This window comes from Canis lupus, chromosome 3 (genome assembly GCF_003254725.2).
Source record: "Canis lupus dingo isolate Sandy chromosome 3, ASM325472v2, whole genome shotgun sequence".
Taxonomy (NCBI): domain Eukaryota; kingdom Metazoa; phylum Chordata; class Mammalia; order Carnivora; family Canidae; genus Canis; species Canis lupus.
The window spans coordinates 24,015,416-24,032,241 of NC_064245.1; the positions used below are offsets into that span (position 1 = coordinate 24,015,416).

General features: G+C 41.4%; 1 long non-coding RNA gene across 1 annotated transcript; it reads right to left on the reverse strand.

The window, feature by feature from the left end:
- Nucleotides 1-240: 240 nt before the first annotated feature.
- LOC118354310 (uncharacterized) lies at nt 241-15,597 on the reverse strand. Its single transcript, XR_004814648.2, has 3 exons — nt 15,400-15,597; nt 14,415-14,555; nt 241-337 (listed from the first exon to the last, which is right to left on the reverse strand). It is a non-coding gene; the product is annotated as an uncharacterized LOC118354310 (long non-coding RNA).
- Between the last annotated feature and the right edge of the window lie 1,229 nt (nt 15,598-16,826).

The following is a 16,826-nucleotide window of genomic DNA, read 5'->3' on the forward strand; positions in this document are numbered from 1 at the left end:
TGTACTAAGGCCACAAGGCTAAACAAATACCTCCAAGGTGAGAATCCAGAGTTGCTGACTCCATCGTTCTTCCACAAAATATTACAGAAATTTAAAAAAAAAAAAGTCAGGCATACTTCATTTATCTAATAGCAATCATCGTGTTTATGCTGCACCAGGCGTTATTGTAGGCGCTTTATAAATACTAAATCATTTAAGCCTCATAATAACCAATGAGGCAGGCACTATTATCACCAAGCTATAAATGAGGACAATAAAGACAGAGAGGGTAAGTGACTTGCCTGAGGTCACCGAGGGTTGGTGGGTACTGTGCTGCTTCTTAGGGATCTGAGGCAAACTTAAAAAAAATAAAATAAAAAAAAGAGTATCATTATATGTAGACCATTTCTCTAGAAACTCATTAACTAAAATATATTGTTCTTTTTAAAAAAGTATTTTAATTTTTTAAGACATTTAGTAGACTGCATGGCATACATAAATCTAAAACATCCATTTATCCATGAGTAAAAATAAGCCTAAAATTTCAGTCTGTGGAACATAAATTGTTAGTCCACCCTGCTAGTAGCAGTTCCACAATCTGTAAAGCAGTTCTGTGAGACGGCCTATCTTCTATAAGACAAGCCTTACAGAATTTACCTTAGAATCCACATTGTTAGCCTCCAAATTTGTGAAGTTCCTTAGAAATTACTTAAAAATTAATCACAAATGTTCTAAACATGCAAAACAAAGCATAGCAAACATAAATTAATCTATATTGAATGACCTTGGTCTCCCTATGATTTCTGTATCTGTCCTATGCTGTGATTTCAAGGTTCACAGCCCCTGGACCCTCAAATACCCTAACATAAAAGACTCTGATGGGCTCCAGAAATGTGCACTTGGCCGAGAGCAGGGCAAAGTAAGGTCATCAGCCAGCAGAGAGATGGAATCTCATGAAGTTGAAAGACTAAGCAAAAAGTAAGCTATAGAAACCTCATGTACCTCAAGGGAAGAATCCAGGTTATTCCCAAGCGTCTGGCAACAGTTACAGGTGGGGCAGGGAGGGTGAGAAGGAGCATGCCCTGTACTGAGAGAAAGAACTTGGGAAGAGGGAGAGGTCAGCCTATAGCACAAAAATAGTTCAGCTCTAGACATACTAAATTTGGAAATCCTGTGAGTCATCCACGGGGAGATCTTTAGTAGGCCATTAGAACTAAGTTGTGGAGCTTAGACATGGGAATATAAACCTGAAATTTTCCAGCATATTGTGGTAGTCATAAGATTTGGATGAGATCACCTGTGAAGGGGCTGTGGCGAGAGGAGAAAGGAGCGCTTATCAGAGGGCCTGGGGGCCCCAACATTAAAGGTTGGGTAAAGGAGAGTTATGTCAACAAAGAAGACTGAGGAAAAACAGTCACAGAGGTAGAAGGAAGTGTATGGCAAGAGAGCCAAAGACGGGGACGCCCAGGTGGCTCAGTAGTTGAGCGTCTGCCTTTGGCACAGGTGGTGATCCCAGGGTCCTGGGATTGAGTCCCTCATCGGGCTTCCCTCGGGGACCTGGTTCCCCCTTTGCCTGTGGCCCTGCCTCTCTCTCTCTCTCTGTCTCTCATGAATAAATAAATGAAATCTTTAAAAGAGAGGGAGAGAGTGAGAGAGAGCCAAAGACAGAAATCAGTCAGCTGCATCCAATGTTATTAAGAGAACAAAATAAGGACTGAGACAATCCACCGGAGTAGCACCATGGAAGTCATGCGTGAATCCAGCAGGAGCAGTTCCACGGGAGAAGTGGGATGGAAATTATGTCACAGTGAGTTGAAGAGTAGCAGGGAGCTAGTTCCCGCCATGACAGAGTGTCTGGTATTGGATTCATGCTATGATGAGAACTGTAATAAGAACTGGATAAAATATATAAAACGACTGCTGGAGGGAGCCAGCAATACAGGTGCTGTGAGCCTTGAGGGAGGAAGGCCTAGAGGGTGAGCTCCACATTGCCCTGGCTTTTTCTCTGAGGTCGTGTTCCACATTCAAACACGGGGAAATAGGGCCCACATAGGAAGTGGCTGTCTCACAGGGGTGAGGCACGCCAGAGGCAAATTTCTGGACAGTGAGAGAAATTCAGAAAAGGAGCCCAGAAACTCATGTACACATCGCCCAACAAGCTGGCGGACAGTGTCTAAGCCCTGCACGAGTCGAGCGAGAGTCCGCCAAACCAGATGAAGACAGCAGCTGCAAAGATCAAAATCCGATCACGGATTTCAGCAGCATGCCATACTGAGAAAATAGAGGTTAGAATTTAAGCCTTACCAAAGAGGAGATGCATCAGTAAACATTATATAATTTTAGTCAAGACTTCAGAAGGGGCATGCCTTAGTAGCAAGGGGAACCCACAAGAAATAAGGTCAAATAAGGTAAAAATAATTGAACAGTCTAGCCCTAAGAAAGCCTAAAATCACACCTCAGCAGGATCCGTCTGCCTGCCAAAAACAAACAAAAAAAAACTAGCTCTTTTTGAAAGAAATCACAGGGCCTCTACAGTCCTTTTCTTTAAACCACAGTATCCAAACTTATGAGGCAGGCTAATCCATAGGGACACAGTAGGTTTGCTAAAAACCAGTGGAGGGCAAAGAAGATTCACAGGTGATTCACATAGGAGAGGAGAAAATTGGTTAAATATTAGAAAAGACTAAATGAAGCACAAAATTGGAATATATGCAAAATCAAATGGACACTCTAGAATAGAAAAATATAATATTTGAAATTAGGAAATCATCGGGTAGGTTTTACAGCAGACTGAACACAATGCAAGCCAAGGTTGGCGAACTGGAAGACGGGTACATACGAATATGCAAAAGAGAGGCATAAAAAGAGCTAAGAAGAACAAAAACAAAGTAAGAGACATGTACCGCGCATCGTCAGGAGGTGTAAATCTGTGTAACTGGAGAACCAGGAAGACAAGAGTGAGGGAAGGGGACAGAGGCAATATTTAGAGAGAGAACAGTCTATCCTGCAACATTTGCTCCCTTATTTCTAAGTCGTCATTGTATCCTGAAGTGACAATTTTTGCTCAAAGCCTGCTATGTGGTAAACATTCTCTCGTATTTTGAATGCCTGCTGTCTTAGTCGGCTTGGGCTGCTATAAAAAAAATGTCATGATTGAGTGGCTTCAACAGCACACATTTTTTTCTCACAGTTCTGGGGCTGGAAAGTCCAAAATCAAGGTGCCTGTAGACCCAGTTCCTACCAATGATCTTTTCCCTGGCTTGTCGATTGCTGCCTGTGCCGCGTCCTCATATGATGGAGAGACATAGAGAAAACTCTGGTCTCTCTTTCTCTTCTTATAAGGACACTAGTCTCATCACAGGGCCCCACCTTCATGACCTCATCTAAACCTGCTTACCTCCAAAGGGCCCCATCCTCATACACCATTTCACTGAGAGTTAGAGCTTCAACATAGGAATTTGAGGCAGGGGGAGGGCAGAGACATCCAGCCCATAACACCTGCTGTGTGCACTGTGCAAATAGAAGAGTGGAGCCTGAAGGACAGGTCTGGCTGACACTAGGGTCGAAGGCTTGCTCCCTGCCTGCATCGTGCCCTGCTCCTCCTCACCCCCTGGTTCCTACTCCAAAACCTATAGATCGCCTACATCGTGTGATAAAGGTAAGCAAAGTACAGCCTGTGGCCTAAATCAAGCCTGCCACTTGGTGTTGGAAGTGCATCTTTACTTGACCCCACCGTGCATATCTGTTGACGCTGTGCCTATTGCTGCTTCACACCACCATGGCAGTGTTGAGGATCTGCAACAGACAGCATATGGCCAGAGAGGCGAACGGTTTTTCCTCTCTGCTCCTTTACGGAAGAAATGCTTGCTGACTCATGTCCTAGCTCATTGTAAAAGGCAATTTATGAAACTATTACTGCTATTAATTTCTTCATTAACTGCCTAAGTACCATAAACTTATCATTCCTTAATATAAAGTAAGTGATGATGCTATGCTGCTGCTCTGGGAGAGAAGTTAGTGGTCGGCACTTGGGATCAGAAGTAGCACAGTTTTAGCCATAATGATCAATGTACGTAATTAATTTCAGGTCTGTAGAGCAAAAAGGGTGTCCAAGGATAGAATCCTTTAAGAATAGGGAGGTGATTCGAGTGACACGGTAAATCACCATATCTCTCAGAGTAAAACCTAAAGGTCTAACTGTATTATCTCTGATCTTTTCCTAATCCCCTACACCCCCACTTGCTCCTTCTACTATGTGCATACAGGCCTGGCTGCTCCCCTCTGTCTTCAAGGAGTCTCCCATCTTAGAGCCTTTGCTCTGACCACTCCCTCAGCTTGCAACACTATTTCTTCTGATACCATTTTAGCTAAGGACCTCATCTCCTTCAAATTTTTTATCAAACCAGGCTTCTTACATGTGATTCACCCAGACGTCATTGACACAGCAGCCAGCTTGCTATTCCCACTTCAGCATCTATTATTTTCCCCAAAGTTATCACTTCCTCTCCTTCGTCATATACTCAGTTATTATGTTTATTTTTATTGTATGTCTACCCTCTAATAGGACCTAAGCTCTATCAGGGCAAGGATTTTTCTTTTTGTCTACTGCTGTTCCCAAAATTACCTACAACAGTGATTTTTTTAAAAGATGTTATTTATTTATTCATGAGAGACACAGAGAGAGAGAGGCAGAGACACAGGCAGAGGGAGAAGCAGGCTCCACGCAGGGAGCCTGATGTGGGACTCGATCCCGGGTCTCCAGGATCACACCCTGGGCCAAAGGCAGGCACTAAACCGCTGAGCCACCCGGGCTGCCCTACAACAGTGATTGAAACATCATGCTTACCTATCATGTATTTACATATACCTTGAATGAATGAGTGTACATTTGCATTTTGTTCCAAGGTCCAAGAAATACTTTTATGTCATATTAAAAAAAAAGATAGATTTATTTATCTGTTTGTTGTTTATTTTTAAGAGGGAGAGAGAGAGACAAAGTGTGACAGACAGAGAAGGGAAAGGGGGAGAGGGAGAGAGATCTTAAGCAGGTTTCATTCCCAGCATAGAGCCTGATGCAGGGCTCTATCTCAGGATCCAGAGTTCATGATCTGAGCTGAAATAGAGTTGAACACTTAACCCACTGAGCCATCCTGGCAACCCAGGTCAATTTAAAATTATCATTTTAGGATTGACCCACATAAGCTTGACTGAGAAAATTAATGTTCCTTTCCTTCCTTGTCATAATTCTCCCTCTGTTTCTGGCAAGTGTCTCCCAGAGATATCTGATGAATGAGATTTTCACAAGTCGTGTCTTCCAAGCAACTTATTAACCAAAATATTCCAATGAAACTTTTAGTTCAGGTTAGCACCTAAATGCTAGATGCTGCTGCTGTCAGGCCATTGTGGTTAACCTAGTAGTATGGAAGAGTAAGTTTTGATATTCTATTTACATCTAAAATTCAAATTATGTTATAAAAACCTCCCTACTTAATATCCTCCGCTCTGTATTAGAACTAGTTGTTCAGTCTAAATTAGTTTTTTCCCTCCTTCCAGGGTGTCATTATGTTCTTCATGCTTTATTTCTATAAATATAATAATAATAATACATTTAAAGTATCCATACATAACTTCTTGGAGCTGGATTAGGTCTGAATGCAGAAACTGGCATCACACGTCAGAACAATTACCAATAGCAAAGTCTTTATCGGAGTTCTTTATGAGTTTCCCTTTGATGACACAAAGGATTAAATAACAAATAATGCTAAATGCTATAACAAAATTATCCATTTTCAGTCCTTTAACTGATGGAGAAAATTTATTTAGTTCTAAGTGAAAATAGAAAGTATAAGTGTTAGTGGATGAATTCATGTCTAATTATCCACATCTTAGTTTGTAGAAAGGCAATTCCAGGATAGTTAAGTTGAAATAGTTTGCTTAGAAATCAAATAGAAGCCTGATTTTCTATAGAAAATACATCTTTTCATTTCGAACTACATTCTATATTCCAAATCTAGATCCATTGGGTAAATTTCCACATCTATTCAATTTTAGCATTTAAGTACATTGCCAGGGTGGGAGGTAGGGGCACCTTTCTTACATCAAAAACTTTATGTTGACTCTCAGAACAATTCAATTCTTGCAGATATTCACTTAGTGCATTCCTATTACTAGCACTGAAATTAGAAACAGCCTATCTGGTTTAGGGAAAGATTAGCAAGAACTGTTTAAAGAACCATATAAGATCTAGTCACATGTTGGATTTGGGGTCTCCAAGAAGCATCTACTCTGAGATTTGCCCTGGTTCGTCAACCAACCAGATCGAAATAACAGAGATGAGTCCTAGGAAAAGAGCAAGGAAATGCTAAATAGACCCTTCTACGTTTGTAGCCCTACAACTCCCAACACCATGCATGATATCCCAAGATGGGAGCATATTCACTTAGTATCAGGGACCTGGGGTACAAATGGAAATGAAACACAATAATCTGCAGGAATTGCCTTTGTCGAGATGCTCTCCATTTGTTAAAGTCCATACAAAGTACAATCATTTGGAGCCATAAAAATCATATATGTGGAATTATTTAGTTTCCACGAAGACAGAGAAATGAGGACCAGATTTACTCCTTGGTTTTAAACAACAACAAAACAGATAAAATACATAAAGCAACAGTTTTCAGATACTGAATGACAGGCAGCACCAAACAACAGTCACTGGGAGAAAAGAAACAAATGAGACAACTAAAAAGATGCCTTTCCACCCGTATGGCTGAAAAGTTGGAAATAATTCACAACCTCTAGGAAAATGTCTTCAATCATTTTTCTTTCAGTTTTCAGATATGTAAAAAAATCCATTTATTGAACAAATAGGCATTGAGTCTCTAGTATACAACAGTTATAGACTGTCACAGCCGGTAAGGAAGAGAAGCAAGAAACAAGTAAACAATGAAAGCAGTCACATAATTTCAGCTGAGAAAGAGTCTAAAGTAAACAATAAACAGTTAATGATTTATAGGGACCAAAGACAAAGTGTGTGTCTATTTAGATGTGATAAGCCTAAAAGTTATTTTTAAGATGTCATTTGAGCTCAGAGACCTGTAAAGCGAGGAGGAGAGAGCCAGAGAACAGACATCCTGGATACGGAAAACATGACATTGAAAGCCCATGAGATGAGAATGAGATTGAGACAGAAGAGCACAGTGAGTGAAAGGAACCTGGTAGAAAATGAGTCCAGAATGGCAGGCAAAAGCCAGATTACGGAGGGCCTTAAGGCCCCTGGAAAAAGCTTGGTATTTAATTCTAAGTGGGTTTACTTTAAATCTAAGAATGTTTTGAGCAGGTGAATGACATGGTTAAATTTCAATAAGAAAACAATCCACCCTGACTTCTGAATGGAGAATGGATTATACTGGGTCAGGAGTGAATACCAAGAGCAAAAATAGAAGGCGATTTGAAGAACAGAGCAAGAAATGCTGGTGGATCAGAGTGGCAGCTGTAGATGTGGTGAGAAGCAATTGAATTCAGAATGCATGTTTCAATTTATTAAACATTTTAATAATGTTTACTACACTGCAGATACTGTCCTAAGTACTCTCATGCAACAGCTCATTTGATACTACAACAACCATATGATGTGGGCACTGTAAATATCCCCATTTTACAGATGAGGAAACTAAGCCACAGAGTAGTTAAGTAACCTGTCAGATATTATAGGCTAATTAAGCCATGAAGCCTGGATTTGACCTCAGGGGTCTGGCTCTAGAGTTCTAATCTCTTTACCATTATATGATGTTGTAGAACCTACAGGAACTGCCAGTCTCTCTCACCTCAATCACATTGGCTTTCTTTTGGTTTCTCAAAGATGTCATGTTTCTCTTCATTCCTTTGGAGCCTTCACATGGGATTGTTTTCTCCCCCAGAAATGCACCCCCACCAGACTTTATGTTTTGCTTTACTTGTTCCTTATCCTTCACACCTTCCCTCAGCTTTAATGTCACCTCCTTAGGGTGGACTTTTCATGCTATCTAGAGTTCCCTACTTCCTCTGTTTTCCTTTTTATTTTTTATTTTTTTGAAAGATTTTTGTTTTCATGAGAGACACAGAGAGAGGCAGAGACATAGGCAGAGGCAGAAGCAGGCTCCCTGCAGGGAGCACAATGCAAGACTCGATCCCCAATCTGGGTGTCACGCCATGAGCAGAAGACAGATGCTCAACCACTGAGCCACCCAGGTGTCCCTTTTTTTTTTTTTTTAAAGATTTATTTATTTGTGAGACACACACATAGAGAGGCAGGGTAGAAACAGGCCCCCCACAGGGAGCCTGAGGTGAGACTGGATCCCAGGACTCTGGGATCACAACCTGAGCCAAAGGTAGACGCTGAATCACTGAGCCACCCAGGTGCCCTGTGTTGTCCTTCTTATTATACTACTCTGTTTCTGCCTTCATAATCTTTCACTACAATCTACAGCCGGCATGGATTTGTGTTATTATTCATCCAGCATCTTTCTCCAACAACCATATGACAGACTCCATGACACTAGGGACAATGTTCATTTCATTATAGCATTTTTCAGCACCTAACATAGGGTCTGAAACATAACAGTCACTCAGTAAGAATTGAATGAAAAAAAGAAAAGAAAACAGAATCCTAGCTTTTTGAACATACAGGTAATGAGGAGTAGGGAGAAAGCATATTAAAAAACAGTTCTGGAAAACAAGTCACACATTGCTCACGTGTTCAGAAGAACCACATGCAAGGAGATAGTCATTCTTTCATTCAACAAATATTATTGGCTACTAATTAATAAAGGCCAGGTGTTCTTGAGCCACTGGGGATGAATGCAGTAGTAAACAAAGCAGACAAACATATCTGCCCCCGTGGAGCATACAAATTAGGGGTAGGTAATAAATGAAATTAACAAACAAATAATAGGCTAAACATGAAAAATAAATCAAAGAAGGGGGCAAGAAGTGTTGGACAAGAGAGCTGGAATTTTAGATAGATGTTCAGTGAAGTCTTCACTGAAAAAGTGACACTTTAATACAAATCTGAAGGAGGTGAGAGAATAAACCAAGCAAGTATCTGGAGGCTGAGAGGCCCAAGCAAACAAAAAATCCAAGTGTAAAGCACTATGGTGGGAGTGGGCTCAGTATGCTTAAGGAACAACAAGGAGATCAGTATGACTGGAGCCAACTGAACATGATGGAGAGCAGTAGAAAAAGGAATTAGAGAGGTACTATCAGCCAGGTGTACAAAAACCCTACACAAATCTAGCCCATCTGTGGCATCCATTCTGAAAGACATGGGGAACCATTGGAGGACATTCAATAGCGGAATGACATAATCTGACATAGGTTTTAACAGAGTCACTCTAGCTGCTCTGATAAGATTAAACCAAAGTGGAGCCAGGATGGACCTGTGAGTCCAGATAGTAGGCTCTTGCTTAATCCAGGCAAGAGAGAACAGTGGCTTGGGCCAGCCTGGTAGCAATGGAGGCCCTCAGATAGGAAAGACAATAGAGAGAGGAGATAGAAGGGAAGAGCAGGAGTTTGCATTTGGACGTGTTAGGTTTGAGACCCATATTAACATTCAAGTGGAGATGTAGGAGGTGCAATGGTCTATGTGAGTCTGGAGTTCAAGGAGGACACCCAGGCTGAGTCATACATATACGCCTGACATCTACTGGATGAGATTAACACAAGAAGTATGTAGATGCACCAACAAGGAAGGGAGATGCCCAAGGAGTAGAAGAAAAAACAAGAGAATGTGATTCCTGGAAGTCCAATGCAGACAGTGTTTACAGCAAAGTTTAAATGAATGGTCAACTGGGTCAAATGTTACCGGCATAAAACACAACCATTGCGCCCTCCTTGGCCGGGGCTCCTTTGGAAAACCTTCTCTTTATCAATGTTTTGTTTTGTTTTTAAATCCTAGAAATATTATCAATCCATCAATTGATCTAGGAGAGCCAATAAGACGGACCAGGGGCAGAAAGACATACTGTTTCTACCTGTATTTATAGCCACGAATGTTCCCAACTGGGACTCTCAGGTTTGTTTTCATTACAACTATAACGAGCATTATACATGGTTGCTCTTGTAGGGAATTAGGCGCCGGAAGTTAGGGTTCTAAGGCCTCCATAAGGATGTTAATGACCTAGAATTAGATTTTGCTACCAACCCCCCAATGCAGATAAATGTCAGAGGAAGTCCGGGCTGTTATTTTCATAGCAGTATGGCAGATTTGTACTGGAGAAGTGCACACTACAGAATTCTGGAATCTTTTCTGTACTTCATAGACATATGTTTAGCAATAGCAATTACGTTGACTATACTTTTAGAAATCTGCACATTTATTTTTTCTGCTCTTGTGCAAGATGCATCATTATACACGACACCATGCAGGATCCAAGGTTTCAGATGAACAATTTCAGAAGCAAAAATCCAGGAAGGAAATTTATAGATAAAGATATAGACACAGATAGATAGCTTATATTATGTGTAAATGTATACTATTTATAGTTACATTTTTATGATATTTACTTCAATGTGTACATCTCATTGTCCTAATTAGACATTTTTCCATTTAAGAAAACAATCAAGTGCCAGGGACCTGGGTGGCTCAGTCGGTTAAGCATCTGACTCTTGGGATCCCTGGGTGGCGCAGCGGTTTGGCACCTGCCTTTGGCCCAGGGCGCGATCCTGGAGACCCGGGATCAAATCCCCTGTCGGGCTCCCTGCGTGGAGCCTGCTTCTCCCTCTGCCTGTGTCTCTGCCCCTCTCTCTCTCTGTGACTATCATGAATAAATAATAAAATAAAATCTTTAAAAAAAAAAAAAAAGCATCTGACTCTTGATTTCAGCTCAGGTCAGGCCCTCAGGGTTTTGAGATCGAGCCCCAGGCTGGGCTTCGTGCTGGGCACAGAGCCTTCTTAAGATTCTTTCTCTCCCTCTGTCTGTTCCCCAAATTTTCAAAAACAATCAAGTGATCAAATTTTATAAGATAATAACATCCCATTTGAAACTGAAATCCGATTCCATATTCTCCTAAAAAGAGTCACCATTTCCACTGAGGTTTGTGTTGGCAACATCAGGGTATTAATCCAGTAAAGGAGATTAAATATTAATACAAGTGTGTGATAGATCATTTCCTTTATTTCTTGGATTCAGAGCTTTGTTCTGCTTTTTATTCCGAGTACATGAGGTAAGTGCAGATAAAATAAAATTAAACATAATTTTAAACAAAATTAATTTAAAATAAATGAAAATAGCTATATTAGCATGCCCTAATTAATACCAAATGACAAAAAATAATTTTTGCAGGCTAACTTGAAATGAGCTTTTTTGGACCTGTGTTAATTATCTGTAGTCTCAATTTTTATTTTTAACCACTAACTGCTGGGGCTGACTTCAATTGGCTTCATTTGTGTTTTAAATAATTAGTATTTAATAATGTATTAGGCATTACAGGGATATTCACAGAGAACCCAAGTTTCAATTACCTGCCACTTCAAATCACAGGCTCCCAGTAATTAGCTTCCGCCACAAAACCCATAATGGAACAGAACGAAGTTAATAGAAAGTAGGAGCAAAACTATATAGTCAGTTTGGCATGAGTAGGTTTCAAAATGAACCAATTTGTGTACCTTTTAATGTATTTCTCTGCAGGAATTAAAAAGCTGCCTGGCTAACCTTTCCGAGTCTCCCTCATTTGTAATAAAAGAGATTATAATGAAGATGGTATCTGCCTCCTAGGGATTACTTACTCATCTACCCAGGGAAAGGCATGCAGTTTAGCTGCCAGGAGTTCATCAGCTCCAGTATATAGTATTATATTTAGAATAAGATCTGAAGTCCTCATGTGACTTGTGAGATCTTTTAGCAAGGGTTCTCAAACCTGACTGCACAAGAGGATCGACCAGGGGTGTGTTGGGTCAGATTCGGTGAGAGCAGGGTCTGGGAGGTGGGAGGGCTGGAGAGGAGTGGAGGTACCTAACCGGGTAGGCTTTCTGAGTGTGCCAGGCATGGGCAGGCTGCAGACCTCTTATCCTATGCAATCATGTCCGGAGCTACTTTGCCTGCAAACCTGCAAGAAATGCAAATTGTCGGGCCCCACGCCAGACCTACTGAATCAGAAGCTGAGAGTGGGACTCAATGATCCGGGTCTTAATAAACACTCCAGCAGATCTTGATAGGCACTGAAGGGTGAGAACCAGTACTCTGCAATCTTGCTGTTGGAAGAGGGTTTTACCTTCGGGCAACATCAGCACCACTTGGAGGTTTGTTAGACCCGCGGCATCTCGGGCCTAGCCCAGACCTCCTGAAGCCCAATCTGCATTTTGACAAAGTCCCCAGGCCACATGTAGGCGCACTACAGTTTGAGAAGCACTACTCTGAGACCATGTTCTCAACCTTGGCTGCAAATCGGAAGCATTGGAGGAGCGGTAAAAGCTGCAGGTGCCCAGTAAGCTGGGTGGGGAGTTCCTGGTTCTCCCATTTCAATACAGAAAGCTCTGCTTTTGTCATTTTGGAATAAGCTCTGCTTGGAAGAAGGGCTCTACTACAACCAAATGCTTTGGGCTTCATCTGCCCCCTTTTCACTAGAACAGCCTCACAAGGGCTGAAAGAGCTAAATTAGTACAATTCTTGCTTTTTCTACCCTCCAAGGGCCTCACAGTATCCCTAGTTTCTGAAGCAGGCTCTGGTTCTTTTTGGGTGTCTTGACATTCTCACTATTGCCGTGTTATGTTCCCTGAAGCCCACACTGTGCCAGAGCCACTCAACTTGCCTGCCTTTGTCCCCCAACTATGGGTCCCATTTTTGTCCCTTTTGGCCTAAAGCCACAGCACTGCGTAAGCCTTGGTTTCAGATTCTCTAAAAAAAAAAAATAACATAAAATAAAATCAATAAAAATGAATAGCTGGTGTAGGTCCTTGCCCTCCCACTTCCTCACTGGGGACCAGAAGGCAGAAACCTTCCTCTTTGGTTTTCAGTGAAATGAAAATCCCCCATCCAAGTGGACATGATTTCCAGGAATTGTCCCTTTAGGGTGTTTCCACACCACCAGAGCCTCCACACCAGCTCAGGTCCCCGTAGGGGCCAGCTATGTTACATGAGCAAACTGAGTCCTAGGGGAACCAAGGCTCCAGAAGCCCCTTCCATAACTGATAGAGATGCTGGTGCCCAAGATGTTACACGTGCTGATTTGGGGCCCATCTGCTTCCTGCCACTACTGCCTATGGTCTGCCACCTCAGGATCGTTCAGTGGTGTTCCAGATATGAAGGGAGCTTTCCCACCCATGTGGAGCCTAAGTGCACAGTTCCCAACTCCTAACCAAGGAACTAGCAGACAGTAAATACAGAAAGTTTGGCCAAAAATAGTTTGGCACCACGTCAGGACATTGTAAATCAACTTACAAGATGGCAGACGACATGACTTTAAAAGAAATATCTGAGGCAATGTTTTCAAGAAGGTCCTTACTTACTGCAGGATTATTACAAACTACGTGTTCCTTGAAAACAAATCCTCCTTCCTACCCTCAAACATTTATTTTCGTTCTGAACTCACAGGCTATTTCTAGTTTCCAGCAAAATTTGTTTTGCTCCCAGATGTCTTTAATCCTGAAGGAAATAATACATATTTTCAGGGTATCGGCACAGATGTAGAATGTTCTGAAATCCTTTCTGGGATGCTGAAAACTTTCAAACTTTTCAGGAGCAACTACTGAAAATCAGAAGTACCTGGTTCTATTGTCATAATGATGTAATAAAGCCTGAAAGGAATCCAAGAAGTTCAATAGAATAGTTCCTGGGATATAGTTCCTGCTCAAAAAATATTCGTTGAATGAATGAAAAAATTGCTGTACAACCTAACCAATTGGTACTTTTACATTGGTAGCTTAAACCTAAAGGGATTTCTAAGGGTCATGAACACATGAAGCACATTATATCCATAATTATTTTTGCTACAAAGCAAGAAGTTGGATGTTTTATTTGATCTCTATTTTTAATCCACAAATGTGCGTTTTCACATACTGACACAAACATTCTCAGGACACGTGGTGAAAGTACATCCCTCCCCGCCTCTTGCACAGGCTGTGACGGGGGCTGTACTTGCAGATTTCCTGTGATGCCTTCTCTATCCCTGGCACCCAGTGAACTGGCTCTATGGAGATTTGCCCACATCTCCCAGGAAAGCAAATCCCGGTCCTATTCTAGCGACAAAGGCTTACTTTGGTTAAATAGGCAAGAGGGAAAGTCCCAACGTACTGACCTCGACACGAAATGACACCGACGCTCACTCTGACAATGTAGGCGTATGGAGACCTGCACCTGTATGTAGAATTGCACCAGTATTTTTCTAAACATTCACTTCTGTAATACTCTAGAAATCCCAACAGTCCATATAATCCTCACCTATGAAACCATTCAGTCACTAACCTTAGGTGACATATTTCTGGAGCAGGATGGTGAGAGACAGAGAGTCCAATAGCTTCACATTTTTCTTCTTTTGTCCCCAGCTTCTGAAGCTACTGGTTAATAGAACCGCTCAATGAATAAAACATAAGTCCTTGATGGCACCTGTGGCAAGGAGGTAATGAGTTTCTGTCTTAGTTTCAGTGTGGTGTTATTAACATCATCCCACTGACCTTAATTTCAATAGGCTCCCCCTCTGCCTAAGGAGTGACAACCAAATGTATTAATGAGCTCCAGAGTCAGACTTTCTGGGTGCACATTCTAACTCCTGCACTAAGTGACTTGGGGCTGTCACCGTAACCTCCCTGTGCCTGTTTCTCCATCAGTAAATAGGAATGACAATAAAATCGATGGAGAATATTAAGGAAGGTGGTTTAGTTATTCATTTAACAAATGCTTATCGAGGGTCCGCTGCATGCCAGGCAGCACTGCAGGTGTTTGGGAGATAGTTGATAATCAAGACAGAAAAGAAAGTCCCTATGCTCACGGAGCTTACGTTCCTGTGAGAAGAGACAGATGCAGGGGCACCTCGGTGGCTCAGTGCTTGAGCATCTGCCTTTGGCTCAGGTCGTGATCCCAGAGTCCTGGGATCAAGTCCTTCATCGGGCCCCCCAGAGGGAGCCTGCCTCCCCCTCTGCCTGTGTCTCTGCCTCTCTCTCTCTCTGTCTCTCATGAATAAATAAATAAAATCTTTTTTAAAAAAAGAAACAGTTGGAAATATGCTTAGGAGAATGGCATCCAATAAGTAGTACCTTCTGCACTTAATTATTGAGTACTCTTTGGGGTCATGAGGGTTAAAAATAGTGATCTCAAGCAAATATTCTCTTGAACATTCCCTTTCTTAGCTATGCTTTTCTGTATTTTCCAACATATTTATAACGAACACTGGTTACTTAGGTAGTAAATTAACAACAGCAACAAAAGAGCAATGACATCATTTAACAAATACCTCATGGTGTCCACTGGGGAGAGTTATTATGATTCCGGTAATAATTCCATGAACGTTCATCGCCCAGGCTCTTTTCAGAAACCAGATGCGAACTTTCCGGCTCATTCATTCTGTTACTTCAGCATCTCTCATCCTTTGGTCTAGTCTCTATCCTGAACCCCTCCTTTGTGGATGGACAGGACTGTTATTTATGTGTTTTCAAACCTGCATTTAATAAAAAAAAAAAAAATCACTCCAAAATTTTTCCGTCCTTCTACAACCAGAAACTCCCAAACAACTATTTGCCCAATAATTGCTAGTTAGCTTCAACTATTTCTTGTTTTTCCCGGGGGGGAGGGGGGGGGTGGAGTGGGGTGGGGGGCTATTTTCTCTCTTTAGTATGAATGCTTTCTAGTATTTCTGTTTTACCTAACTGCGGATGCTAGGTGTTATAATCAATATTTTTCTTCTTTCTACCATTCATGATCAGAGCCTCACCAAATCCCAACACCTGCATTTAATGACATGTTTTGGCTCTACCAAAATTAGTGCAACCTCTAAAATCCTAGCAAATGGTCTTTCTTTTCTAAGTCCTTTCCCTAAACCATCATATTGTTGTGTTACTCTCATTCTGTAGGAATTACTTGACTATTTATTTTTGCTGGGTTACCTGTTTTCCTCGCTTATGACGTTCATTTTTAAACTCCCAAATTACTCTTTTGTCCTATATATCCTTATACGAAATCAAAGTAATCAAAGTATCTTAATTTCCACCATATTTTAAGGAGAAAAGACTCAAAGTTAAAAGTCAAAAGTATTGCCACGTGGTAAGCATTGAAGATATTTCTTATAAGGAAGCCTCTGTAATAGAGATTTTCCTAAAGTTAGTGTTAAAAAATTACACTTAGCTTTGGTGCTAAAACAATATTCCTAAGACCACATGATACTTAGGAAATATATATAAAATTTTTAGCAGTCTCCTTTCCCCAAGCATTCCTGGCACATTGGTCTGTTTCATAAATCCACCTTGCATGCTACCTTGACCCCAACAAGTCTGATACAAACATATGATGGCAGACCACATCGCACCATCCGTAGGTGGCCAAGTAGGGCTGGAGCTGATTTCTCCCTCCCTATCCCCAGCAAGGGAAGGGCTCATTCTTTACTCCTGAAAAGGTCAGTCAAGCCATAACAAACAATCCTGAGGATTTGAGGAAAGAAAGACTTCTAATACAGTGAAGCAACACTTAAAACTGTGCATACTCTACTGGACTACTTCCAAAGTTTATCGACTCCTCCACCCACCTCTACCAGAGGTTTCTCTTACTTTCAGCACATCTACCACCAGAGTGCTTCCCTCTATTGAAGAGGGAAGCCCTTCTGCCAATAATTTTTCACTTTTTGGAATCAAGACCCCAGAGAAAACAAATGGAATTTTTCTTAAAGTA